Raw genomic sequence first — 22106 nt, 5'->3', positions numbered from 1 at the left:
TTTATGCAATCAATTAAGTATTAAGTTTAAAAATTTATATTAAACTCTAGCATTTATGTATACTGGGTTGCCACTTTAGAACAATTTTGTTCCATTATCATGCTTTTTCTCAGATCGTATAATTTCATCCCTGTGACACTGCATCTGATAATTTTTGAGCATAGCATTTATGGTTTGAGCCAATTTTCTTGCATCTTAGAGCAATCTCTGTATTAGATATGAGAGATTGTACCTACCTGCCCCTACCCTATTTGTTTAATGAACTTTTTTTGAAGTATGATATTTGAAATAGAGCTCTGTCCTGAAAGCCGGAAGTGGTGCTCACATTTGGCTTCTGTTGATAGCTCTGCTGAAAATAGGAATACATGTATGATGCAGAAAAGTGATCATGCTGGGAGTGCCTGCTTTCCTCAGCCTACCCACATTTCCACATTACCCCTGGCACAGGGCTGAGGAGAAATGAGACTGCCCAGCTAGGCTAGCAGGATTTGGGAATGGGAGAGGCAAGGATGGCCATGTGCCTGTAGGAATAGACAAGATAAAAGGCAAGAGTGATTACCTTAAGCTGGATTTGCCTGTTATAATTTAACTGGTCAATTAAAGGATTAGGAATAAATGACAAGGCAAAATTCAGGATTTTTCAACCCTGGTATTATTGACGTTTTGTGTTGGCTTATTCTGTGTGGTGGGAAGGCATCCCTGTGCATTGTAGGATATTTAGCAGGCTCCCTGGCATCCATGCACTGGATGCCAGAAGTATCCTACTGTGCCCACGTCTTGCCCTGCCTAGACATTGCCAAATATCTCTGCAGTGGGAGGGTGGGGGTGGGGGCAGAAAACGGGGGTAAAATGACTCCCAGTTGAGAACCACTGGGCAATGTGAATATTAATTTTTTTGCTTATTAACTGACACTATCAATGGGTTCTTTAAAAGCTGGTATTTATAAGGCCTCATTTTGTGCCAGGAACTAGGCTCAGCATTTTCACTCATTTATTTCTCAGCAAATATTTGAGTGTCTTTCTGCTAGAAACGGAATCTCTAATGTGGACTACCGCCTTGCAAACTCCTGCCCCATGGAGCTTCCATTGCAGCGGAGAGACAGGCACAATGAAGGACTCACACAAATGTATAATGGCAACTGCCCAGTGATGTGGAAGGGGGGCCTTTGGAGACTGTGACGAGAGCAGTTCTCCAGAGCTCCCTATGTACCAGGCTCTCATGACCCTTACAACAACGGTTTGACGTGGTGCTAGTATTCATGCCTGTTTTGCAGGAAGGAAGCTGACTTCTAGGTGGCAAAAGTCACATAGATAAGAAGTAGTAGAGTTTGGGTTTTGATTCTGACGAATTGTCTTCAGAACCTAACTACCCCAGATAATGAGGTAAGATGCGGAATAGATGTTAACTGATTGAAGAGGGGAGGGGAGAGTGCTCCAAGGCAGAGGCAAAGGCAGATGGGTAGACCTAGAGGCTGGAGGGAGGGTAGAGGACTGAAGAGCCTACGTGATAGCAGTGCAGGGAATGCTAGGGGAGAAAGCAAGAGAAGGCCAGGGGGGTGGGTGGGTCACTGCACTGCCAGTTTGCTGGCCACATGAAGGAGATTCCTCTTTATCTCAAAAGGGAAGTTGTGGGAGTGTTAAATAGGAAGAGGGCACTCATAAGTTTGCCCTCATTACCATATTTACTATTTATAGCCCGCCTGCTTTTGAAGGTTAATAAATTAGAACATGGCAGAACTGGCCTTTACATTCCAGCAGGTCCCATTCCCAAGCCCATCCTCTGTACCACTCTATGCAGCACTTGTTGCCAGGCCACTGAGCACACCTCCCTCGGGGCAGTGAGTTGGGTCTGATGTCAGGAAATGCTGTCTCTGTGCATTTTGATGTTGGTGTGTGAATGCAGACACCATTCAGTGCATCTCCGCAGTCCTTCTTTAACGTGAAGTCTCTAGTCTCTGTTTCTTGTCTTGCGCTGCAACTCCAATTCACCCTTTCACCCTGCCCACCCCTTAGCCCTGCAATTCTGCCCTGGGACACTGCACACGTGGCCTCTGATAAGAATCACTCCATTCAGAGTAGCTGGCAGGTAGATGTCCTCTTTGCTCAGACATGCGTGAAGGTCTCCCCTCCCCGGATCTCATGGCCGCGGAGTCTGGAATGCTTTGGCTAGCCTTACTCTGTTCTTTTAGAGATAGCGCGTTTCCCCCTCCAGGTAAACGTCAAACCAGCGTTCATTTAAATATTAATTTGCAGTTGCACAATCTCTGCTGTGATATTACCACACTCTGCGGGGATTAGGCTGAGCGAGCCTCCTCGCTCGCTTCAATCACACATTTCCTCAGTGCTGAGACTTGCCACCGAGCCGGATCCTTCCTTCTGCACCACCCAAAACTCTCCGCAGTGCTAACCAAACTGCAACGAGCCCCTTCATCTTACACATGGATAATTAAACTTCAAACACTGTTTATCTCAGCTCCCAAATCCTCAGAATGCAGAAGCAAATTAATTGTAAATCTATATCTGCTTTAAATAGTAATTGTTTAATCAACAGGCTTGATGTATAATTATATTCTTTGTTCCTACTCCCTGCAGGCTTGAATAGACCACATAATTCCTGGGTTGCTTTCATTTTTGTAATTAGATCATGTGACAGACCCTTACTCTATTACAGTTGCCTGCAGTTGCTTCTCTTCCACTCGCTTCTAAATTCATGAATATCAGCTTTTGATGTTGTTTGAGTTGGTTCACCTGGCCTGCTCCACGATCTTTTCCGCTTGATATTGTTGTAAACAACCCGTTTTTCATCGCCAGTTATCAGTCGTTTTAAAAATGGATCATTTTCATTACGTTTCTTTAGCAAATCGCAGCTGCTAATGCGTTGCGTTAACTGTGATTCTTTCAGTTCGTGAGGAACCCATGTATCGAGTTTTTGAACATAGCCAAGTTGTTTTAAGTGATTTTCAATGCATGTATGTGATACATGACCTTCTCTGCAATCTCACGTGTTGTACTGTGACAGTCCGAATTGATTATTGCTTTGATTAGGGCGTCATCAACTTCAACTGGACGACCAGAGCGTTTTTCATCTTTGAGTGAAAAATCACCAGAACGAAATTTGGCAAACCAATTTTGACACTGCTGTTCTTTTAAGGCTTCATCACCATAAACAGCACATAACTTTTTATGAGCTTGCAATGCGTTTTTCCCTTGAAATGGTTCTCATGAATACTTAGATTATAACAGCCCAGCTTAACCCGGAGCTGTAGTGTTTTGCTTTAATTCTTCACTCTCCTTTCACCTAATAATTTACTTGGGAGCAAGTGATTTTTACTGGTGGCTGCTACATGGTGCTGGCTGTATCCTTTCAGAGCCGTGGGTTCTTGTCCTTACTTTGAACTCCTGTTTTCCTAAAAGAAAACCCGTCTTGACCACATAGAAACACACTGTCTGGACCCCTTGCAGTCAATATTACCCTTGTAGAAGTGGTATTTAAGGTACAATCTGAACAATAAAAAAACAGTATACTAGGCTTTTCTTCCCCCTCTGGGGCTTCATGGAGAAAGAGGAATGATTTTCCTTATTAGAAAGAATAGTTTTGTCTCTAAGAATTTATTTGACTTGCCTGGATTCACCCCATAAAAAACGAGAGCTGGACATTAGATAATTAGGTCAACATTGAAATCTATTCTCATATTGAATTTGTTTGTTCCACACAATATGCCTAATTTTCTAAGGGTCTGTGCTAGAAATATGATTGTTCAGCCAATCTGGCTCTTTCAACTTCTTTTATTATTCATATCACCCAGTTTATTGTTTTTCAGATTTTATTTCCCAGAGTTCTCATGATTTTTAATAATTTTCTCAATTTTGTTATTGAGGAATGCAAAATTGGGTGAGGCATAGCATGTATGGCCTAGTCAATACTGTATAAATTGGCAGGAGTGATTGGAAGTCAGAGATAGAGAGCATACCATTTTTTTTTTAATCATAAGGTGTTTATTGTTTGAGCTCAAAATAACTAGACTCTTTTCCTCCACCATGTTTCAAAATTACATCCCAGTTTTCACTGCTACTCTTTAATCTTGTTTTATTCATTACTTATTTTTTTTCCTACCCATGGAATATCTGTGTTTTGATTTCTTACCTATACAAATGTACATTTTTTAGGCTATATCTCATTTTGCTATTTTGACCCAGCTATGCATTTTTATGATTTTTCACCAACTTATCTCTGCAATAGCTAGGTTTAAAAATTTTTATTTATTTTATTATTTCACTATTCTTCTGGGTATTTGTAATATCTACCAATTATATCTGTGGAATTAATGTCTGTGTTTGTTATTCACCTTTTCAGATCACCCATGCAAATGCTAAATTAAATGTGACATGCTCATAGCACCTCTACATTTATAAATTAATAATGATCCTGAATTAATGTATCTATAATTTTTTTTTGGTTGGAGAATTCTGACCCCAATTTCTCTCCAACTCTTCACTGGGAGATCCATCGTTATGCTGCTTCATTTGTATATTTCTCCAAGATTTAAAAACCTACATAATCATACAAAAATAATCTGAGGTGTATTTTGATTTAGATGCTTTATCAGTTAAGGTCTAGTTAGGAAGTACAAATCACTTTTGGTTTTTGATAGAAGGAATATAATACAGGAGACTGGTATTGTTACCCAGGTGATGGTAAAATTGAGAAGTCAAAGAGGAGAGGGGACAGCAACCCAGAAGTTGGCAATAGCGGAAAGCTGCTCCCACCATGAGGCAAACGGACTATAGAGGGAAGAGGTGTTATCGAGCCCAGAGCTGGGAGCACAGAGGACAAGGTTGCCTGTGGGACCAGGTGGCTCTTGGGAGAAATGGCACTACCTAAGACAGGGAGAGGGAAGGACAAACATCTTAGAATCCTGTCCTCTCTGACTGTCAAGTCTTTTAGCCCTCTATTGACTGACCTTACCTGGAAGCCAGTTGGCAAGAAATCCAGTCTCTGAATATACAGGTTTGAACAGGGGAGGTTCAGAAGTAGATCTGGGAGCAAGGACAAATGACCAACACAGATGGTCAGATGTGCTGAGGAAGCTGGTACAAAGTCTTTTATGTGTTCCAGTGAGCTTGCCAATTCACTGCTACCCATCACCTGCCTCTCTCGTCCATTCTAGACACACTGGTAGGCATACTCCTTTGCACAATGGCCCTTACTTCTTGCCACATCAAGCTTGAACTCTTTAGGACTTTCCTAATCTGGATTATCTTGCCAACTTTGATCCAGATTTAATTCACATTTGTCTTGGTCTAATTCTTTGCCAGAGGAAAGGGAGGAGGAAAGGTAAAGTAATATTGGCTGACCACCTTCTGTGTGACATAACCTTACCTGGGAACTTTGTATACTTTGTCTTGTTATTTAATTCTTAGGAAGTCCTTCCATTTTCAAGGAGGATAGTGAGGCTCAGTCAAGTAAAGTTACTGCTCCAAAGTGACATAATCTGGCTAGAACTGGAGCCAGGTTCATCTGACACCAAATCTTGTGTCCATTATGCCATATCATCCTCCAGTTTTATTAATCCTCAGATAAAATAAGTGATTCTTAAAGTTCACATGGCTGGTAAGTGACTGACAGCTCAATGCATCAGTTTTGGATTTAGAAGATCGCCCTGGTAGTTATATTTTAGGAAGATCATATCAATTTCTCTTTAGTTCAAGTCCTATTTTCGCCATGATATTTCCCCAACCAAGGAATCCCACATCAAACTCTCCTTTCTTTCAACTTCTCTGGCACTTTCACCATTTAAATATATAGTGTCATTGAGTCTCTACATGTTTTATATATTGGACATAAATTTGGAGTCAAGATGTAAATAGTAAGAACAACTAATTCTTATATATTCCCTCTGTCTCTATATAAAATCCCATCTTAGTGACATAGTTGGCCTTTAATGATTTCCTGCTAACCTGTAGCCAGGAGCATGATAAACGCCTAGCAATTTAGACAGAGAACTGTCTATTTCTTAACAGTGATGTTTAATCTTCAATGTGTATGAGATACTATTAAAGTGCAAATTTTGACTCAGTAGGTCTGGGGTGAGGCCTAGGTCCTCCTGATGCTCTTAGTCCAGGAACCACACTTTGAGTAGTGAATCTAGAACAAGATGTCCACATCAGAGGCAGCTATCAGCCTACTGAGGGCACATATCACAATGAACATGATGGACAGACAGCTACATAGTTTCAAATCTAGGGAACTGGGACAAATGGGCATTCAGATTAAAGGTCATGATGTTGGAAGACAAGAATGTGAGAGCAAATAGGTGTTAGAGTAAATTTTATGGTATTGTATGGTAAAGATTTTTCTTGAAAGAAAAATTCTCCAGTCTGTTACCATTTTAACATTTTACTTGAGGGAAAAATGATTGAAAGAAATGTGAGGTCTTCTTGAAAGGGAGAAAGAGAAGGCTGTTAATACACTCAACTCTTTATGATCTCCAAAGACGACAAGAAGGTGTTCTTTTGGACCTTGGTGAGGGGAACGTATCGGAAGATAACTGTGTGTGATGGCCTGAGTTTCTTGCTCTCTTTGTCATGTTCTAGCCAGACTATAGAGAAGAAGTCCTTCTAGGGAGGAAGGAGGATAACTTGATGTCCGGTGATGAGAGCTCCCCACTCAGCCACCTCTCCTGACTGTGTGTTTGACAACTCAGTCAGGTTTAGATTTAGACTATATATCTAAATCTAGACTCAGATGGAAATTCCATTGGGGCAGGTGTGCTGGTCCTCCAGGGTTATGGGTAGGACTGCTCTGAGAACATAATTGACTGCCTCCTGGGAATTCCTGGAGAAAAATGTGAAGATGGGCCCTTCTTTCTGCATGACCTCCCCTGGGTCTCAGGAAAGTGTGCTGAGGTGCCTTCTTGATTGTTAGAATCAAACTGAATGTTTTAACAGAGATTGAAAAAGATTACCTGAGGTACTGGTCAGAATCAATCTTACTTACATTTCCCAAAAATCAATACAGTATTTCCTATAATTCAATCTTCTTATCTCTCTCCCAAATCCCTGTTGCTGATTAAAAAAAAAAATAATTACTGCCTTTGTCAGACATTTAACTATCTATGATCTATACCATCTGCTGCAGACTTTTCAGTTTTATTTTAGGATTTTAATGAAGTTTTTTTTTATTTGTTCAATTCATTTCTTTTACACTAACCATTACATCTAGGACTTCACTCTGATTTCCTCAAACCATTTGGAAGAGTATTGGATCAATGTCATGTACATTGCTGATTTTGGAACTGAGTCGGAAAAGAATGTTTTTTTTTTTTTTTTTTTGACAATTTATACAATTTTCCCTCGTTGATTATGCTTCAGAACGTCTTTGATATTGATATTGATATTTTTGGGTCATCATGCTTAAAAACAATGGGGTGAAAGAGTGTGGCAAAAAGAGATAGCCTGTTAGAAATAAATATTAGGTGTAAAATATTACCATTCTCTTCTATCTCCTATTACAATAACTTTTAGGAATTTCTGGTTTGAATTTGGCTAAGTACATTGCTTCTCAACCTCTCTTCTAAAAAAAGACTCCACTAGTGTTGCCATCATACATTGTCATCTGTGTCTCTAGTACTTGGCACATGAGTGCTCAGTAAATACCAATAAATGAATCAATAAATGACTTTATTTATAACCTATATTATGAACGACTGATCAGAGCCTGTTTGAATTTCACAATGGGTGGCCAGGAGGTGCAGGCAAATCTTCTTCATATAATGAAAATCAGTTTCCCTGAAATTAATAGTTTTGTTCCTTTCTATTTTTATACAAGCACAGATACTATATTCCTATATGGATAGATACTATATAGAAACACAGACTTGATTTATAATTTATGTTTCTAGTGAAACATATCACTTGGGAAGGTAGACGGGACTGCAAAGGGAGATAGTTAGGCAGCAGAGAGGACACGGGCTTTGGTGTTAAACAGAAGTGGGTTTGAGCACTGGCCTCACCTCTTTTCCATGATGGAAACTGGGGTGTGCTCCTAGTGCTATGACTCTATAAAATGTGGGTATTAATACAGTACAAATGAGATAACACAGTGTCTTAATAAGGCCTCTAAGGCCCTGCCTGACCTGGTCCTCATGTGCCCTGCCATGCTTCCCTTGCTCCCTGAATTTCAGCCATACTGCCTTCTTTCAGTTCTTCCAATGTCCTAAGCTCCTTCTGACCTACCACAGGGCCTTTGCACATGTAGTCCCTTCTGCAGTCTCCAGTTTTGATCTAGTTAGTTCTTACTTGTGATTCATAGCTCAGTCAGAGCATCACTTTCTAAAGGAAGCCTTCCCTGATCTCCTTCAAGTAAGATCTCCCTGGAAGGTGTGCCATGAACTAATCAGATTTACCATTATTGTCATTAAAAAATAATGGTACAATTAGTTGTTCCCTTCCCCTATCCTTTCTACTCATGAGAATGCAACCTCCATGAGAACAGATGTCATGCCTATCTTATTCATCTTTGTGTCTGCATGTTTAGCAGAGTGCCTGGCATAAAAATAGTTTATTTAAATGTTGGAGGGATGAATAAATGAACGAAAAACAATTAATAAAAGCAAAACAAAAACTAGGTGCACAATACTTTTCATTTCTACCCCCCCCCCCATTGCCATCTTTTCTGAGGCTTTGCAAGGGAGAGCAAGAAAAAGAAAGAGTTCATGATTTGAATGGGCACACGGTCTGAACATTTCTCCCTTGGCCATGTCTCTGAGTATGTGATTCTCAAGCCTCACCTTGCACCAGAATTACCTGAGATGCTTTTTTAAAACCGCAGATAATTTCTCAATTATTATAGGGTAAGTCATTCATATCAGCATTTTAAAATGCTTTCTTGGTGATTCTAACATGTAGCCAGGGTTGAAAACCACCTTTAGCTAAGAAATTATTTTGAAAAGACTCATTAAAATTCAAGAATGTCTTTGTATGTCTGTTGTCCACTGGAGTGAGTTAAACACCTTAGCATCTATGGACACTTTTGCCCTGACTGATCAGATGTCCTTCAGATAAGAGGAGGGAGGGCAGACCAAACATTAGACCGGTAAATCATCATATATTGGTACATGTCTCGCATTCATAATCAGGTGGAATTCTGCTAAGACAAAACTCATCTTCTCAACATTGCCAGTATACAGACTTTTTGTTGTTGTTAATCCATGGGCCCCTGATCGAGGTACATGCCCTTGACTAGAATTGAACCCAGGATCCTTCAGTCTGGGGGCGACACTCTTGAGTCCACCAAACTGGTGGGGGCCCTATATATACTCCTTATATACTTCTTATTTCTATAGAGTGAATCACAATGGGCTAGTCCTTCAGTGCCTTTTACTGGATGAAGTGGTTTTGGAATGGGTTTCTAGTGTGGTAATAACTTCAAGGACATAGCTTCTGGATGGTGCACCAGAGGGGAGTGATCTGAAGGTGCTATTGGACAGGATGTTGGTTGCCAGTTGACAAAGATGGTGGGAAAGAGCAAGCAAGCTTTAGCCTCAAAGAATGAATTTGTAGAATCTTATGGTTTTGTTTTTTTAAAGAAAATAAGAAGAAAAAAAAAAAACCATAGAAAATAATCTAAAGCAGCAGAGTTCTCTGGTGTAGCCATAGCTCTGGAGTTGTAATAAAGGAGACGTTACCAGCTCTGGGCCTGGAGGGTTGAAGTAGAAATGCTACATTTTAGAACTCTGTTAAAGCAGGGTTTGCCAAACTTGACTGTTGTTGTGGGGTTTGTGAGCTAACAGTGGTTTTTACATTTTTCAAATGGTTGAAAAATAATCAAGAGAAGAATAATAGTTCATGACCCATGAAAATTATATGAAATTAAAACATCAGTGTTCATAAATACAATGTTATTGGAACATAGTCATGCACATTCACTGCGCGTTGCCCACGGCCGCTTTTGTTCTACGAGGGCAGAGTTGAGCAGTGGTGACAGAGACTGTGTAGCCACTGAAGCCTAAAATATTGACTCTCTGGCCCTTAACAGAAGAAGTTTGCTGAGTTCTCTGCTAAAGAATCAGAAGAGGAATTGGCTGGAAGGTTTTAAGCAAAGATGGAAGAGAAGTCAGAGGCAAGAGAAAGGAGGATATACATATGGCCATCATCGTTTACTAAATGCCAGGCACAGCTAATCTTCTCCACATCCTAAGGTGGAGTCAGGGCCCCAGCAAAGCACAGATTAACACCCCCCCTCCCCCCAATTAAGGTACCGTATTTTCCGGCGTATAAGACGACCCCCTAATTTTACAGTTAAAACATAGGTTTAGGCCTATATTCGCTGTATAAGACTACCCCCCACTTCCGAGGCAACACCAGTTCTTTTTTTAATAGACCGCCTCTCTGACTCTGGCCAATATGAGCAGGCTTTTTACTAGAACACAGTGTAGTTTCGGGTACAGAACATGTATAATTTGCATGCATAAAAAGCCTACTCGGATTGGCTGAGTTAGAGAGGTGGTCCGAGCAGCCTTGCAGTGATTGGTGTGGGATCAAGTTGGAAAATTCATTTAGCAGCATATCAAGACGTTTTTCGGGATATACTCGGAGTATAAGACGACCCCTGGATTATTATTATTTTTTTTAATTTATTTTTTTTTCTGGTTGACTTTTTCGTTTCAAAAGTTGTCTTATACGCCGGAAAATACGGTAGTTGGAAGAGGGTTTCATAGACTATTTACACAGTGAGAGCAGTGGTAGGGATCCACCAGAGATAGAGCCATGACCCTGGGGTTGTAACAAGGGAGGTGTGACCATCTCTGGGCCTGGAGGGCTGGAGGAAGGGAGAGCTGCAGAACCCAGAAGGAAAGAGGTATGTAGACAGGGTTTCCTGGGGGACACAGAAGCCAGAGAGAACTTCACAGGGATTGTCTTCAGTACCCTCCCCTCATCCTTCTCACACTGGAGCAGGCGTCATCAGTTGAGGAATTTCATAGAGGTCAGTCTCCTGAGGCAGAAGGGAGGACAGTGAAACCAGCAAGGGACCTGTGAGGCAAATGGAAGATATCCTAGATAGGAGGATACCCCTGTCTTCATTGTCTCCCCAATGTGAAAATTACATTTAATCAGGGTAAATAGTGTGCCTCAATAAATACTGGGCTTGGCTTTGAACACTCTGATGCTACGGCTCATTCTCTTATATTCTGAGTTCAGAATGCAAGGGCTTTGGGAGGAATCCAGTTTTCCTCTCTCCGAGGGACGGCTTTTGCAGACACATTTCAGGTGGTTCTTTGGCCATTCCTTGGAAATGTGCCTATATGAGAACCAACCACACTCTTGTGGTCATTTGTTCTTCCACGGAGGGATCCTTCTTGTGACTGGAAAGTTCTCCCTTAGATTGGAAAAAACCAGGAGGTCACATTTACTAATAATAATAATAAAAAAAATCCCTTTTATTTATTGGTATATAGACATCTGGAGCTCTGATTTTTCTTCCTTTCCCACTTTCTTATGTTTTTCTCTTCAATTACTATAAAACTTTCTCAATTTCTATTTTCTTTTCTCTGGCCCGCTTGGTGCCCTTGTCTGTATTCAATAGTATTTTTTATTTTTATTTTTATGGATAAGCCCTTCTCCAGCCAGATGGTCACTTCCCATATCCTCCTTCATTGTTCAAAGTAACAGCTTTTGATCTAAAGGAACTTGGGGTGCAAATTTTCATTTTAAAAAAAGATTGAGCTTTTGAAAGTCATGAACGGTATATCACTGGGGTTTTGGCTGGCTGTTCAGTCCCATGTGAGTCAGCGGAAGGGGATGGTGGTCAGTGAGCTAGATGCATCTTGGCAGGCTTTGCACTGTGACCCACAACACTACAGAAATAGTGGCCACAACAGGCCCCAGATCTGCTTTTGCATGCCAATGTGGGAAGGCACACTGCACACCCTCTTATCCTGGATGTGGTAACAGGGTGCCTCAGACCTGCTGGTGCTTATGAGTTCTTCATATTGTTCCATGGAACATAGCAGGTGGTTTCTTTTTCAGAATAACTCTAGGACTTGATGAAACTCTGTGCACTCATGATAATAACAACAAGATTATATTGAGTGTTTATTCCTTGGTATACCAGGAATAGTTCTCAACATTTACCATTTGAGTCCAATGAACCCATTTTATAGTTTTATATTTTTTAGCTATTTAATGAGTAATTTTAAAAACTAAAATTAGAGATGTTAATAACAACTTCATTAGAAATTTTAATAAAAATTTGAACAGTAAATCTGAATTTTTCATTTCAGGCTTTCCTGGTTTAGAAGGTATATATTGCAATATATATATATATATATATATATATCTATATATATATCTATATATATATATATCTATATCTATCTATCTATCTATCTATCTATCTATCTATCTAAAACAGGAAATTTCCTTTGAATGCCTTAACTGGTCATCAGCTGTCATGTATGATTCCAGAACATACCCATCTTATATATACTAATTCCAGGTTTCAGAAAGGTTTAGCTTATCATTACTTCTGATTTTATCTTTTTGGAGTTATATCATTAGAATACATTTTTGAAAACTTTGGTGACTCATACTTTTTTGAGAGAAGAGCTATCTTTGTTCTATAACCATAAAACATTTCAGATTTATAAGCATAATTAGAATTTTTGATTTTTACATTATTTATTTTCTTCAACCAACCTTTCTATACAGACCTGCCTTGTCTACTTATGGCCCATATAAAGTACAACCATCATAAAAGATGAAAGGATATTGTCACTAATTCTTTTAGCAAAGTAGGTTGGTCTAGGTGCTGATCACAAAACATTGCATGGTAAAGTTCTTATTGATCTAGCTAGTAACTCATTGAGAATATCACATTTCCTTTTGTCCTTAGAAATAAAGAGTCCATTCATTGATTCTAGAGTTTGAGAAAGTTCATTTAGGATATTGTCATCTGAAGACTCACAGTACTAAATTTTACTTATATAAAATATTTTTTTAAAATATATTTTATTGACTTTGTACAGAGAGGAAGGGAGAGAGATACAAAGTTAGAAACATCGATGAGAGAGAGTCATCGATCAGCTGCCTCTTGCACACCCCCTAATGGGATATGCCTGCAACCAAGGTACATGCCCTTGACTGGAATCAAACCCAGGACCCTTCAGTCCCCAAGCCGACGCTCTACCCATTGAGCCAAACCGGTCCCGGCTACTTATATAAAATCTTTTTGCATTATCTTCTGATTTAATAATTGCAAAGCACCTTCCTCTGTAAATTTTCTTATTTTTGTCATTATGAATAGAAAATAAAAATGATGGATTCTCAACTATGTTTACTGAAAGATTGAAAAACTATAAAGATGTTTATCCTTGGAAGATGCTGCAGTAGTTGAGGTGAGACAATTGGTAAACTGAAGGGTGATGTAATAGCAATGGTTTATTTCAATATTATATCAACCTTTAAGGCAATTCCATCATTTTCCGATTTCACACTATCTTAGTGTTTATTTGCTTTTTAGCATTGTTTAGAATAATTGGTGAATAATATCAAATCATGTCTAAGATGATGAACAACAAAATATGTTTAAGGTATAGGAAAAATAAAATTGCGAAGATCCCATAATGTATCTTAAATTTATAAAAATTCAAGGTAGAATGAGTTTTATTCTATTTTTAAACGGCAAAATTTCTCTCTGCTAAGAAAGAGTAAAAACAATAAATTATTACATAGGATAACATATGATTCTTTTTGTCACTAACTTGCAGAAAACAATTCTTTAGCCAATTACCACAATCTTTTGAATTAAACCTATTCCTCTTCAAATGGATAGAAAAGGCTCACAGAGCCTAGGTAATTCACCTAAGATCATGACTAGAGGGTGGTAGAGAGGGGAGAAGAACTTTGGCAGAAAGTCCCCAGAGCTTCACACAGAACTACTGCACCAGCCACTGTTCGTGTGCACCTGGCGGGCCAGGTTCCTACCATGGTCCCGTGATGCAGAGGCTTCCTTTCCCCACTGGTGCCACCACTCCACTCCCTCTTCCAGGTTTTAGTGTAGTTTGAGATTCCTTCTCTGCCTCTGGAGCATATTTTTCTTCTGATTTTTAGAAATCTTTATATGTAAAGTCACATGCATTTTTGGCCAAAATAACTGATATCCTCAGAAGAGAAGATAAGCACGCTTATGTGCAAAAGGGCAGAGGAAAATAGCCTTCTACTCCCAGCCTTTACTGGAGTTGGCTCCATGTGGCCTCCTCCCCCAGACTCTGCTTATGAATGGCCATGACACTTTCCACTACTCCTAGTTACCATTCACCTGCCAGTTCGTAGTAACTTTCACTAATGTGCACAAGCTCCATAGATATCAAGACCAATTTGAGTTTATTATGTGTTTTAGAAAGGTAATGTGTAATTAGCTGGATGTTTTCTGCAATTAGGGCGAGGAATTCACTATCTAATCGACATTTTTAAACATGAAATATGAAGGTGAGCATTATTATTCTAGTCTAATAAAATCACATTGATGTGAATAAACAATGAGAGGCACCAGAATAATGCCCATTATTTGAGTGGAAAAAATTACTATTCACAATTCAAAAATTCACTTTAGGGTAAAAAGATATGATTGGAGTGAAGAGGTGGGAATGCCTTAGAGTTGTAGTTCCTACCTGGACCAGGTGAGGGCAGTATTTCTGATGAGATTAATAGTTCGCCTAGATTCCACCCATGATGTCTAGTGAATGGTCATTTTGAGTAATTAGGAGAAAGATTATCTCTAGCCCTCAGAGTACTCTATTATCATCTCTTCAAGTGGAAGGAAAGGTTGAAGACTCTAGAAAAAACCAGGCTAAGATTAAATGTCAAAGTTTATGGGATTGTTATAGTGCCATGCAGGGTCTGATGTGGGATCTCAGGAGTAGGAAGGCAAAAAGAGAAGTTTCAATGAAGAGATCTCTCAGGAGACGATTAATTTACTAGCCTGGTTGGAAATAGGAAAATGGGAAGCAGTGGTGAGACAGAAACAACCATGAATGCAAAGTTGGGAACTTGGAATGCTTGAGGCAGGAAAGGCACTGGATGGGGGCAGTAGACCTCACTCTCAGGAGGACTCAGAGGGATGCACCACAGAGCAGGACCTTGGGGCTCAGTGCTGTACTGTCTCAGCAGTGAGCCTTCCTCTACTGTCCATGGTATGAAACTCTTTGGAGAGAACTTTATTTTCGAAGTGAGGATTTTCGTTAAAATAAAAATCTATTCTGTAACCTGATTTAATTTCTTCAAATTCTGTCACTTCAACTCTTGTCAAATAATGCAGTGGCTCCTCATCATCTTCCCCAAGCAGTGCAGACACTTATGGATGGTTGACAATTGTTACCCCAAAATTTTGGATTTTGGGTATCAATTCTGACCTCTTCTGAAAAAATGGTTGGCAGGGTTTGTTATATTTCTGTTCTACTTTCAAAATCTCCTCACTGGCTTGTCATTAAGTCTGTTTCATTTTGTACTTCATCAGTATGTTCAGTTGCTTCTTGCTGTTCTTTTTCTCCCTTTGGCACGTCTTGAGGGGTCGGCTTCTTCTCCAGCTTGGGGGCTGTAGGCAGTTTAGGTTTCTTCATTTGAGATGGGAGCAAGGTCTGGCATTTGGGGGCCAAGCTGTGAGGAAAATCTGAGGATCTGAAAGCTGGGAAGTTGCCGTGCTCGAAGATGCTCTGAGCACTGGAATGTTAAATTTCTTGAGTAAACTAATTGTATTGTAGAAATGATCATTTTTTCTTTTTCTTTTGAGATACACCCTGAAGTATGTTGGGGTGGAAGTGTCACAAAGTCATAAAGCTAAAGCAACAAATTCTCAAATGGTTAAATAAAAATATGTGTGTGTGTATATGTGTATATATATATATATATATATATATATATATATATATATATATATATATACACATACACATACAGCCAGGTGGGGACAGTATGAACAACTAACTGGGGAATCTGGGTGAGCAGTGTTCATTGTACTTTTCTTACAATGTCTATGTAAGTTAGAACATTTTCAAAATGAACAGATGGAGAGGAGGGAAAACATGTTGGATTGAATGAGAAAGGCCAAGGAAGGCAGGGCTGAGGTGGGGCAAAAAACCTTCCACATCTGCAGGGCATCCTGGAGGGGTTTGGGAAGGTAGTGCTACATGGTGGTTAGAGGCAAATGGCAGAACACAGAACATCTGGAGCAGCCGTGACTTAGGGCCTGCAAGCCTTGGGATTTTAACGGTGCAGCTGCCTATTTGTTTTACACACACATATAACATCATTTCATTTCATATCCATATTTTACACACACAAAATTGAGGTCATCTTCCAGTCCCTTCCACTTATTGGCTGGTCTGGTCGATGGGTTTTCATCCAAAGCTCATCTTCATGAGTATTTCAGTTCTTCCTCCTTAATCTTGCTGTAGAATCACAGGTAAATAATTGTAGAAGAGAGTACATCGAGGATATCCGGTGATCAGCAATGTGGTTTATTTTCTGTCAAATGTGACTGCCGTTTTTATCTGATGCTGACCACACAGATTTGCACAAAAAGAGGTTTGCTTCAACACCTCCTCTCCTTCCTTCTCCCCACTCCAGCCCTCCAGCTTCCATACAAATTTGTATTTCTGGCATCCTGCTCTTACTTAAGAGGCTCCAATTTTTGTTTTGTCCCCGGAGTAAAGCAGCGACTGCTTTAAACTGATAACAATGCGACTTTGCTGCCCCATAGACAGTCATTTAAACCATGTGACATGTGGCCATTGCCTCCAAATTCAAGCAATGGAAATGACATCATTATCAGCCGACTCTTTATGATGAAAAATGGCCCACATTAGAAAACAATCTGAACCCAAGGAAACTTCAGTGATCAATCATCACAATTATAATGTGCTGGTCTTTTATGTAAATCCAACCCACAGTTGAGCCCGGTTTGGGTGAGGGAGTTGGGGGAGGGGAAATCCTGTGGAACAAGAACATTAGTAACAATATAATTAAGCAAAAGGGAAAGCTTCAGATAATATGTGTTTCTCAGGGGACCGTTTCATGCCTTAGGGACCCTGACAGATCTAGGCTGAGAGGGTTGCATCATCACCATTAAAAGCATTTGTTAAATGCCTAGAGCTGCACAGAATTGGCCTGGGTTTTGTGCTGTGTGAAGTTAGTTGAAACAAACCAGGGCCCTCCCTCCAGAAACTGGGGCCTTCGAAGGGCTATCTCATCAATGGGGAGGGGCAGGGACTCCCCTTGCTGCATGGAGGCCATTGCAATTGCCAGAGGATAAGGTTCCATGGGGTGGGGGTGGTGTTGGGGGATAGGGTAGGTGTGTGTGTGTGTGTGTGTGTGTGTGTGTGTGTGTGTGTGTCTGGCTTCCCTCATTCTACTTCAGTCTTTTCTGACCAGCGGTTTTTTTCCAGGGCTGTGGTCCAGTCACAGGTTCATGTGGCCTGTGTATGTCACTTTCTGCCTGCAAGAAGATAGATCATTTTCACAGAGGACAGGAGGTCTGGCCTTGGTGGTGAATCTTGCCTTTATCTGTGGGCACAGACAATTGCTCTTGGCCAGTATTACCTGTCCACACATGGTTCTTAGAGTTTGTGTTTGTCTAGTCCATTTTTCTAAAACCTAGGAAAAGGGGGAGTGTGTGGGGAGATGTAAGGAAACTGAGGAGGGACAGAGAGGTAATTGATGTGGCTGTGATGGTCCCAGCATGTTGCAAAGAACAGACTTCATAAGGTGTCTCTCAGTTGCTTGTATCCTTGGACACGTGGAAAGCAGAAGGAAGTAAAAGTTTAGCTCAGTCATCCCTCACCAAGGACTCCCATGGGTGACCTGAGGGCCAGGTAGCCCTGAGCTAGTGAGTGTTACAAAGAGGCTCTCCACATCTCAGCTTCCATCTGGACATACTGGGTACCCACCAACCCTATTTGCTTTGGAAAGAACTTGGTGATTCTTCTTGATTCTATCTACAAAACCTATCTGTCATATATGTATTCTTCTTGTCCTAAAATCAATGTCTAGCTTATGAGGCATTGAAAGGAGGTTCCTAGTGCAGCCACCCAGCCCTGCCTCTAGTCGCAGGCAAATTGGTTGTCTTTGGTTGTAATAGAGATATGTGTCATGGTGGCAGCAAGAGGCCACACCCTGTCTGGAGAGACCCATGGGCTTCCTCCTTTATTCTTTAATATTCTCCTATAGGTGCAAAAGACTTTCCCACCTGCAAGCCAAATATTCCCCAGATTCCCTCCTAGGAGTTTGTTCTTTGTAGCTAAAGCTGGAATACAAGTGCTCCTGATAGGGCAATACATTAGCCATGTGTAGATTTGTGGATTTTGGACCCTTTTCCATAAGGCAGTTGAAAGCAGGTTTCAAAAAGGTAAATGGAGGAGCAGCCCATAGCACAAGCACCGCCCCAGCAGGACAGACAGGAAGGAGTCTCGGGGCAAGGGGCTTCATGATAAGGATGAGGGAAATTGAAATCTCACAAGACTCCATGTTAACTCAGAGTCAGACACTGTTCTAAGTCTTTAAACCAATCTTACAATTTACTCCCACAACAACTTCAGTATGCTGTGTGGAAGCTTTCATTATCCCCTTTTGTAGAAGAGGAACCTGCAGCTCAGAGAGGTTGAGTGATCACAAGGTTTGTGGGAAGAGATGGGATTCAAACCTTCGAAGCTCAACTTACAACTCCTGCCCTTCCCCATCACACTGCATTGGAAAGAGGAGAAGCACCTATGGTAGGGGTGTCGAACTCAATCAGAGAAGGGGCCAAAATCTAAAATCCAGCCTAAATCGCGGGCCGAATGGTTTACTGAACAGTCATAAACTGTCATTGTGATGGAAACGCAGCGGAGTGCAGTGATGACAGCGCGGTGCGGGCCACATTGCAAGGCCTGGCGGGACGGATTTGGCCCGCGGGCCTTGTGTTTGACACATGTGACCTATGGGGAAGAAGTCTGTCACGTGTCCTGGGAAGGCGGTTCCCAGTGCAGCCTTGCCACTAGTCACAGGCAAACTGGTTGTCTCTGGTTATAGTGAAGAGATGTGTCATGGTGGCAAGAGGAGGCCACACCCTGTCTGGAGAGACCCATGGGCTTGCCAGCAGAGGCCCTGCTCTGCTCTGGTGAGGTCAATCCCAGAGCAGCCATGAGATCTTACCCTTGGCAGAAGCCAAGGCCCCCTATTCCCTGACCCCCATCACACACACACACACACCCGGATAGCCTATGTGGTGCTAACAGCTTCCTAATTTGACCTACCATGGCAACTTAAACACTGCCAGTAAATGCCCAACTCATTTGTCTGCAGAGATTAATGAAATCAAACCTTGGGATCTACTAACGTCATTGAGCATGCTCCAGCTGACCTCAGTCGCAGTCAAGAGGCTGCTTATGTTTAGCTCTGCCAGTTAAGTTAGCTCAGTGAGGGGGTTGTGTGGAGTGTTCTCTGACCCTGTGGAGGGCAGGGCTGTGTTCTCTGCATAGGAAACAACCTATTTTATTCTGGGATAAAGGTGAAGCAAGAAAACCACTTTGGAACATACCCTAAAACAGGTAGTCACTTTCTGTCCTGGGTGTAGCTGACATTCAATCGAGGCACTGTCCCTTTCCTCCCCACAGTGACAGAGTCATGGAGTTATTAGGCTCTTTGGAAGATTTGCATGGTGGCTCTGACTCACCCTGAATATCCACTTCCACTCTCTCACCTTCAGGTCTGGTTGGGGAAGGGCTATGTGGGATATTTTGAAATAATCATTTCTTAGAAATGGTTTAAATCATGCTTTCTCTGATGAATAATCCATGTATGGTTACCAGGAGCCATTAATGGTTGTCAGTCTTCATTTTCCAGGTGGTGGGGAAAAGGGAGGGTGAAACAGACATTACTGGATCTGCTTTGCCTTTCCTTGTGAGCTTTGCTCTTTGACAAGCTCAGGTCTTTCTTCCTCAATTAGCAAAGAAGGGATAGGGGCCTAGGTACTCCCTGAAAATGGTGTTTGGAAGGACAGAAATAATTCCTTGTGGCTGGGAGTTCAAGAACTGCCTGTTTGTAAAACCCTCATTCCTTTATATCTTTAGTGCAATGATTAGAGGTCTATGGGACACCCTGTCATTAAAATTAGCATGGCATTTACATTCAACAAAGTGAATCACTCTTAATGCCCAGTCTGTTTCTTAAAGCTCACCAGTGAAGAATCTCCCACTCCCATCCCCACCTGAAATTCTTAGACAATATTTCTTTACATTAAGTCCTTTTGTATCTGGTGCATATTCATGACTAGATTTTAAAACCAGATATTTTTTCCATGCCCCATTAACTCAAACTCTTCTTCAAAGCCTGTACAGTGGGCATGTTTCTAACCAGAGTCAGATTGTATTAATGAGTGCCAGGTAGTGAGTGTGGTAGGGATTGTGGTGACCAGTTCTCAGTGGGCAGAAAAAGCTGACCAGTGTAGTGCAAGAACATTGGGGTCAGAAGTCCTAGAATCAAGAAATAACTCAAACAGGTATTAGCTGAGTGACCTTGGCTTGACTTATAAGACATTAGCTTCTTATTTGTAAAGTAAAGATAATCATACATACCTATTAATAGAAAGATTTGGGGAAGGCTCAAGTAAGATAAGGTATGGGCAAGTGCATTGGAAATGATAAAATCTTACACACACACACACACACACACACACACACATTGTGGCTCCTGGACTTAAGTTGGATCAAATAGTTCTTGAAAGAAGACAGTCTAAGTCCGGAGCTTTGTTAAACAGATATTTCTTATTGATTTTTCTCCTAACAGGATTTAATCTATACTCTGTTGTCTTGTGTCTAATTTTTCAAAAGATAGAGCCAGAGCACTCTCTGCAATTCAAGGAACAGGCACATGTCCTTTAAGGGGCTTCCTGCATGACTGCCACAGCGGACCCTCCCATGCTGCCCCCTATGGTGGATCCCCCACTCTGCCCCCACAATAGACCCCCATGCTGCCCCCATCTTCCACCCTGGCCAGGCTTTTGAGCTGCCACATTGGTGCACCCAGATCCGTAGAGGTTGGAGGCTGTGATCACATCTGTGCCCAGACTCTGCAGGCTTTTCAGAAAGAGAAGTTGGGCATTTGGAGAATTATAACAACTTCTACCACTTATGGCTTACTGTATGCCAGGTGCTGAATTGAGCACTTTAATCCAGTACCCCATTACATCTTCACAATGCCCTGTGAGGCAGGAACTCTTATCATCCTTATTTTACAGATAAGGAGACTGAGCTTTAAGTCAATGGTGCCAGGCAAACAGTTAATGTAATGAAGAGAATGAGTCCAGGTGGGTCTGTCTGACTTCAAAGGCTGAATGCTGCTCTAATGCCTGGCTAGGCTGGGACTGGACACAGCAAACAGAGCCTCAGATCACACAGTGAGATCCAACTTGACCCTGGGAAGTGTTCGCCTCTTGCTGAAGGGAGGAGAGGCAGAGGGCTGGGACTGCATGTGACTTCCATCTTGTGTCACTGGTACCAAATCCAACATCAGTCCCCAATTGAAAATGCCACAGGGGATTCAGCAGGTATGTGGCTATACAGAGTGCAGGTTTGTGCCAAGCCTGTTTATTACCTGGCCATTTAAAACATTTATTTTCCAAATAGCTACTCCATATATATATATATTATATATATATTATATATATAATATATATAATATATATATAATTTTAATTTTATTTTTTTCGGCAGTTTAAAGGGGTGAGGTAAGCTACAGATCATTGGGATTTTTTTTATCATGATTTCTAAATGTTCATTCATGACTTAAAAGTTACTGTCCAGCCGGGACCGGTTTGGCTCAATGGATAGAGCGTCGGCATGGGGACTGAAGGGTCCCGGGTTTGATTCCGGTCAAGGGCATGTACCTTGGTTGTGGGCATATCCCCAGTAGGGGGTGTGCAAGAGGCAGCTGATCGATGACTCTCTCTCATCGATGTTTCTAACTCTCTATCTCTCTCCCTTCCTCTCTGTATAAAATCAATAAAATATATTTTTTAAAAAAAGTTACTGTCCAAAAACAGAAAAGAAGAAGGAAGAAAGAAAAGAAAGTTTACT

The sequence above is a fragment of the Pipistrellus kuhlii genome, unplaced genomic scaffold (genome assembly GCF_014108245.1).
Source record: "Pipistrellus kuhlii isolate mPipKuh1 unplaced genomic scaffold, mPipKuh1.p scaffold_m20_p_4, whole genome shotgun sequence".
NCBI lineage: Eukaryota > Metazoa > Chordata > Mammalia > Chiroptera > Vespertilionidae > Pipistrellus > Pipistrellus kuhlii.
Note: the sequence above shows the minus strand (reverse complement) of the source record.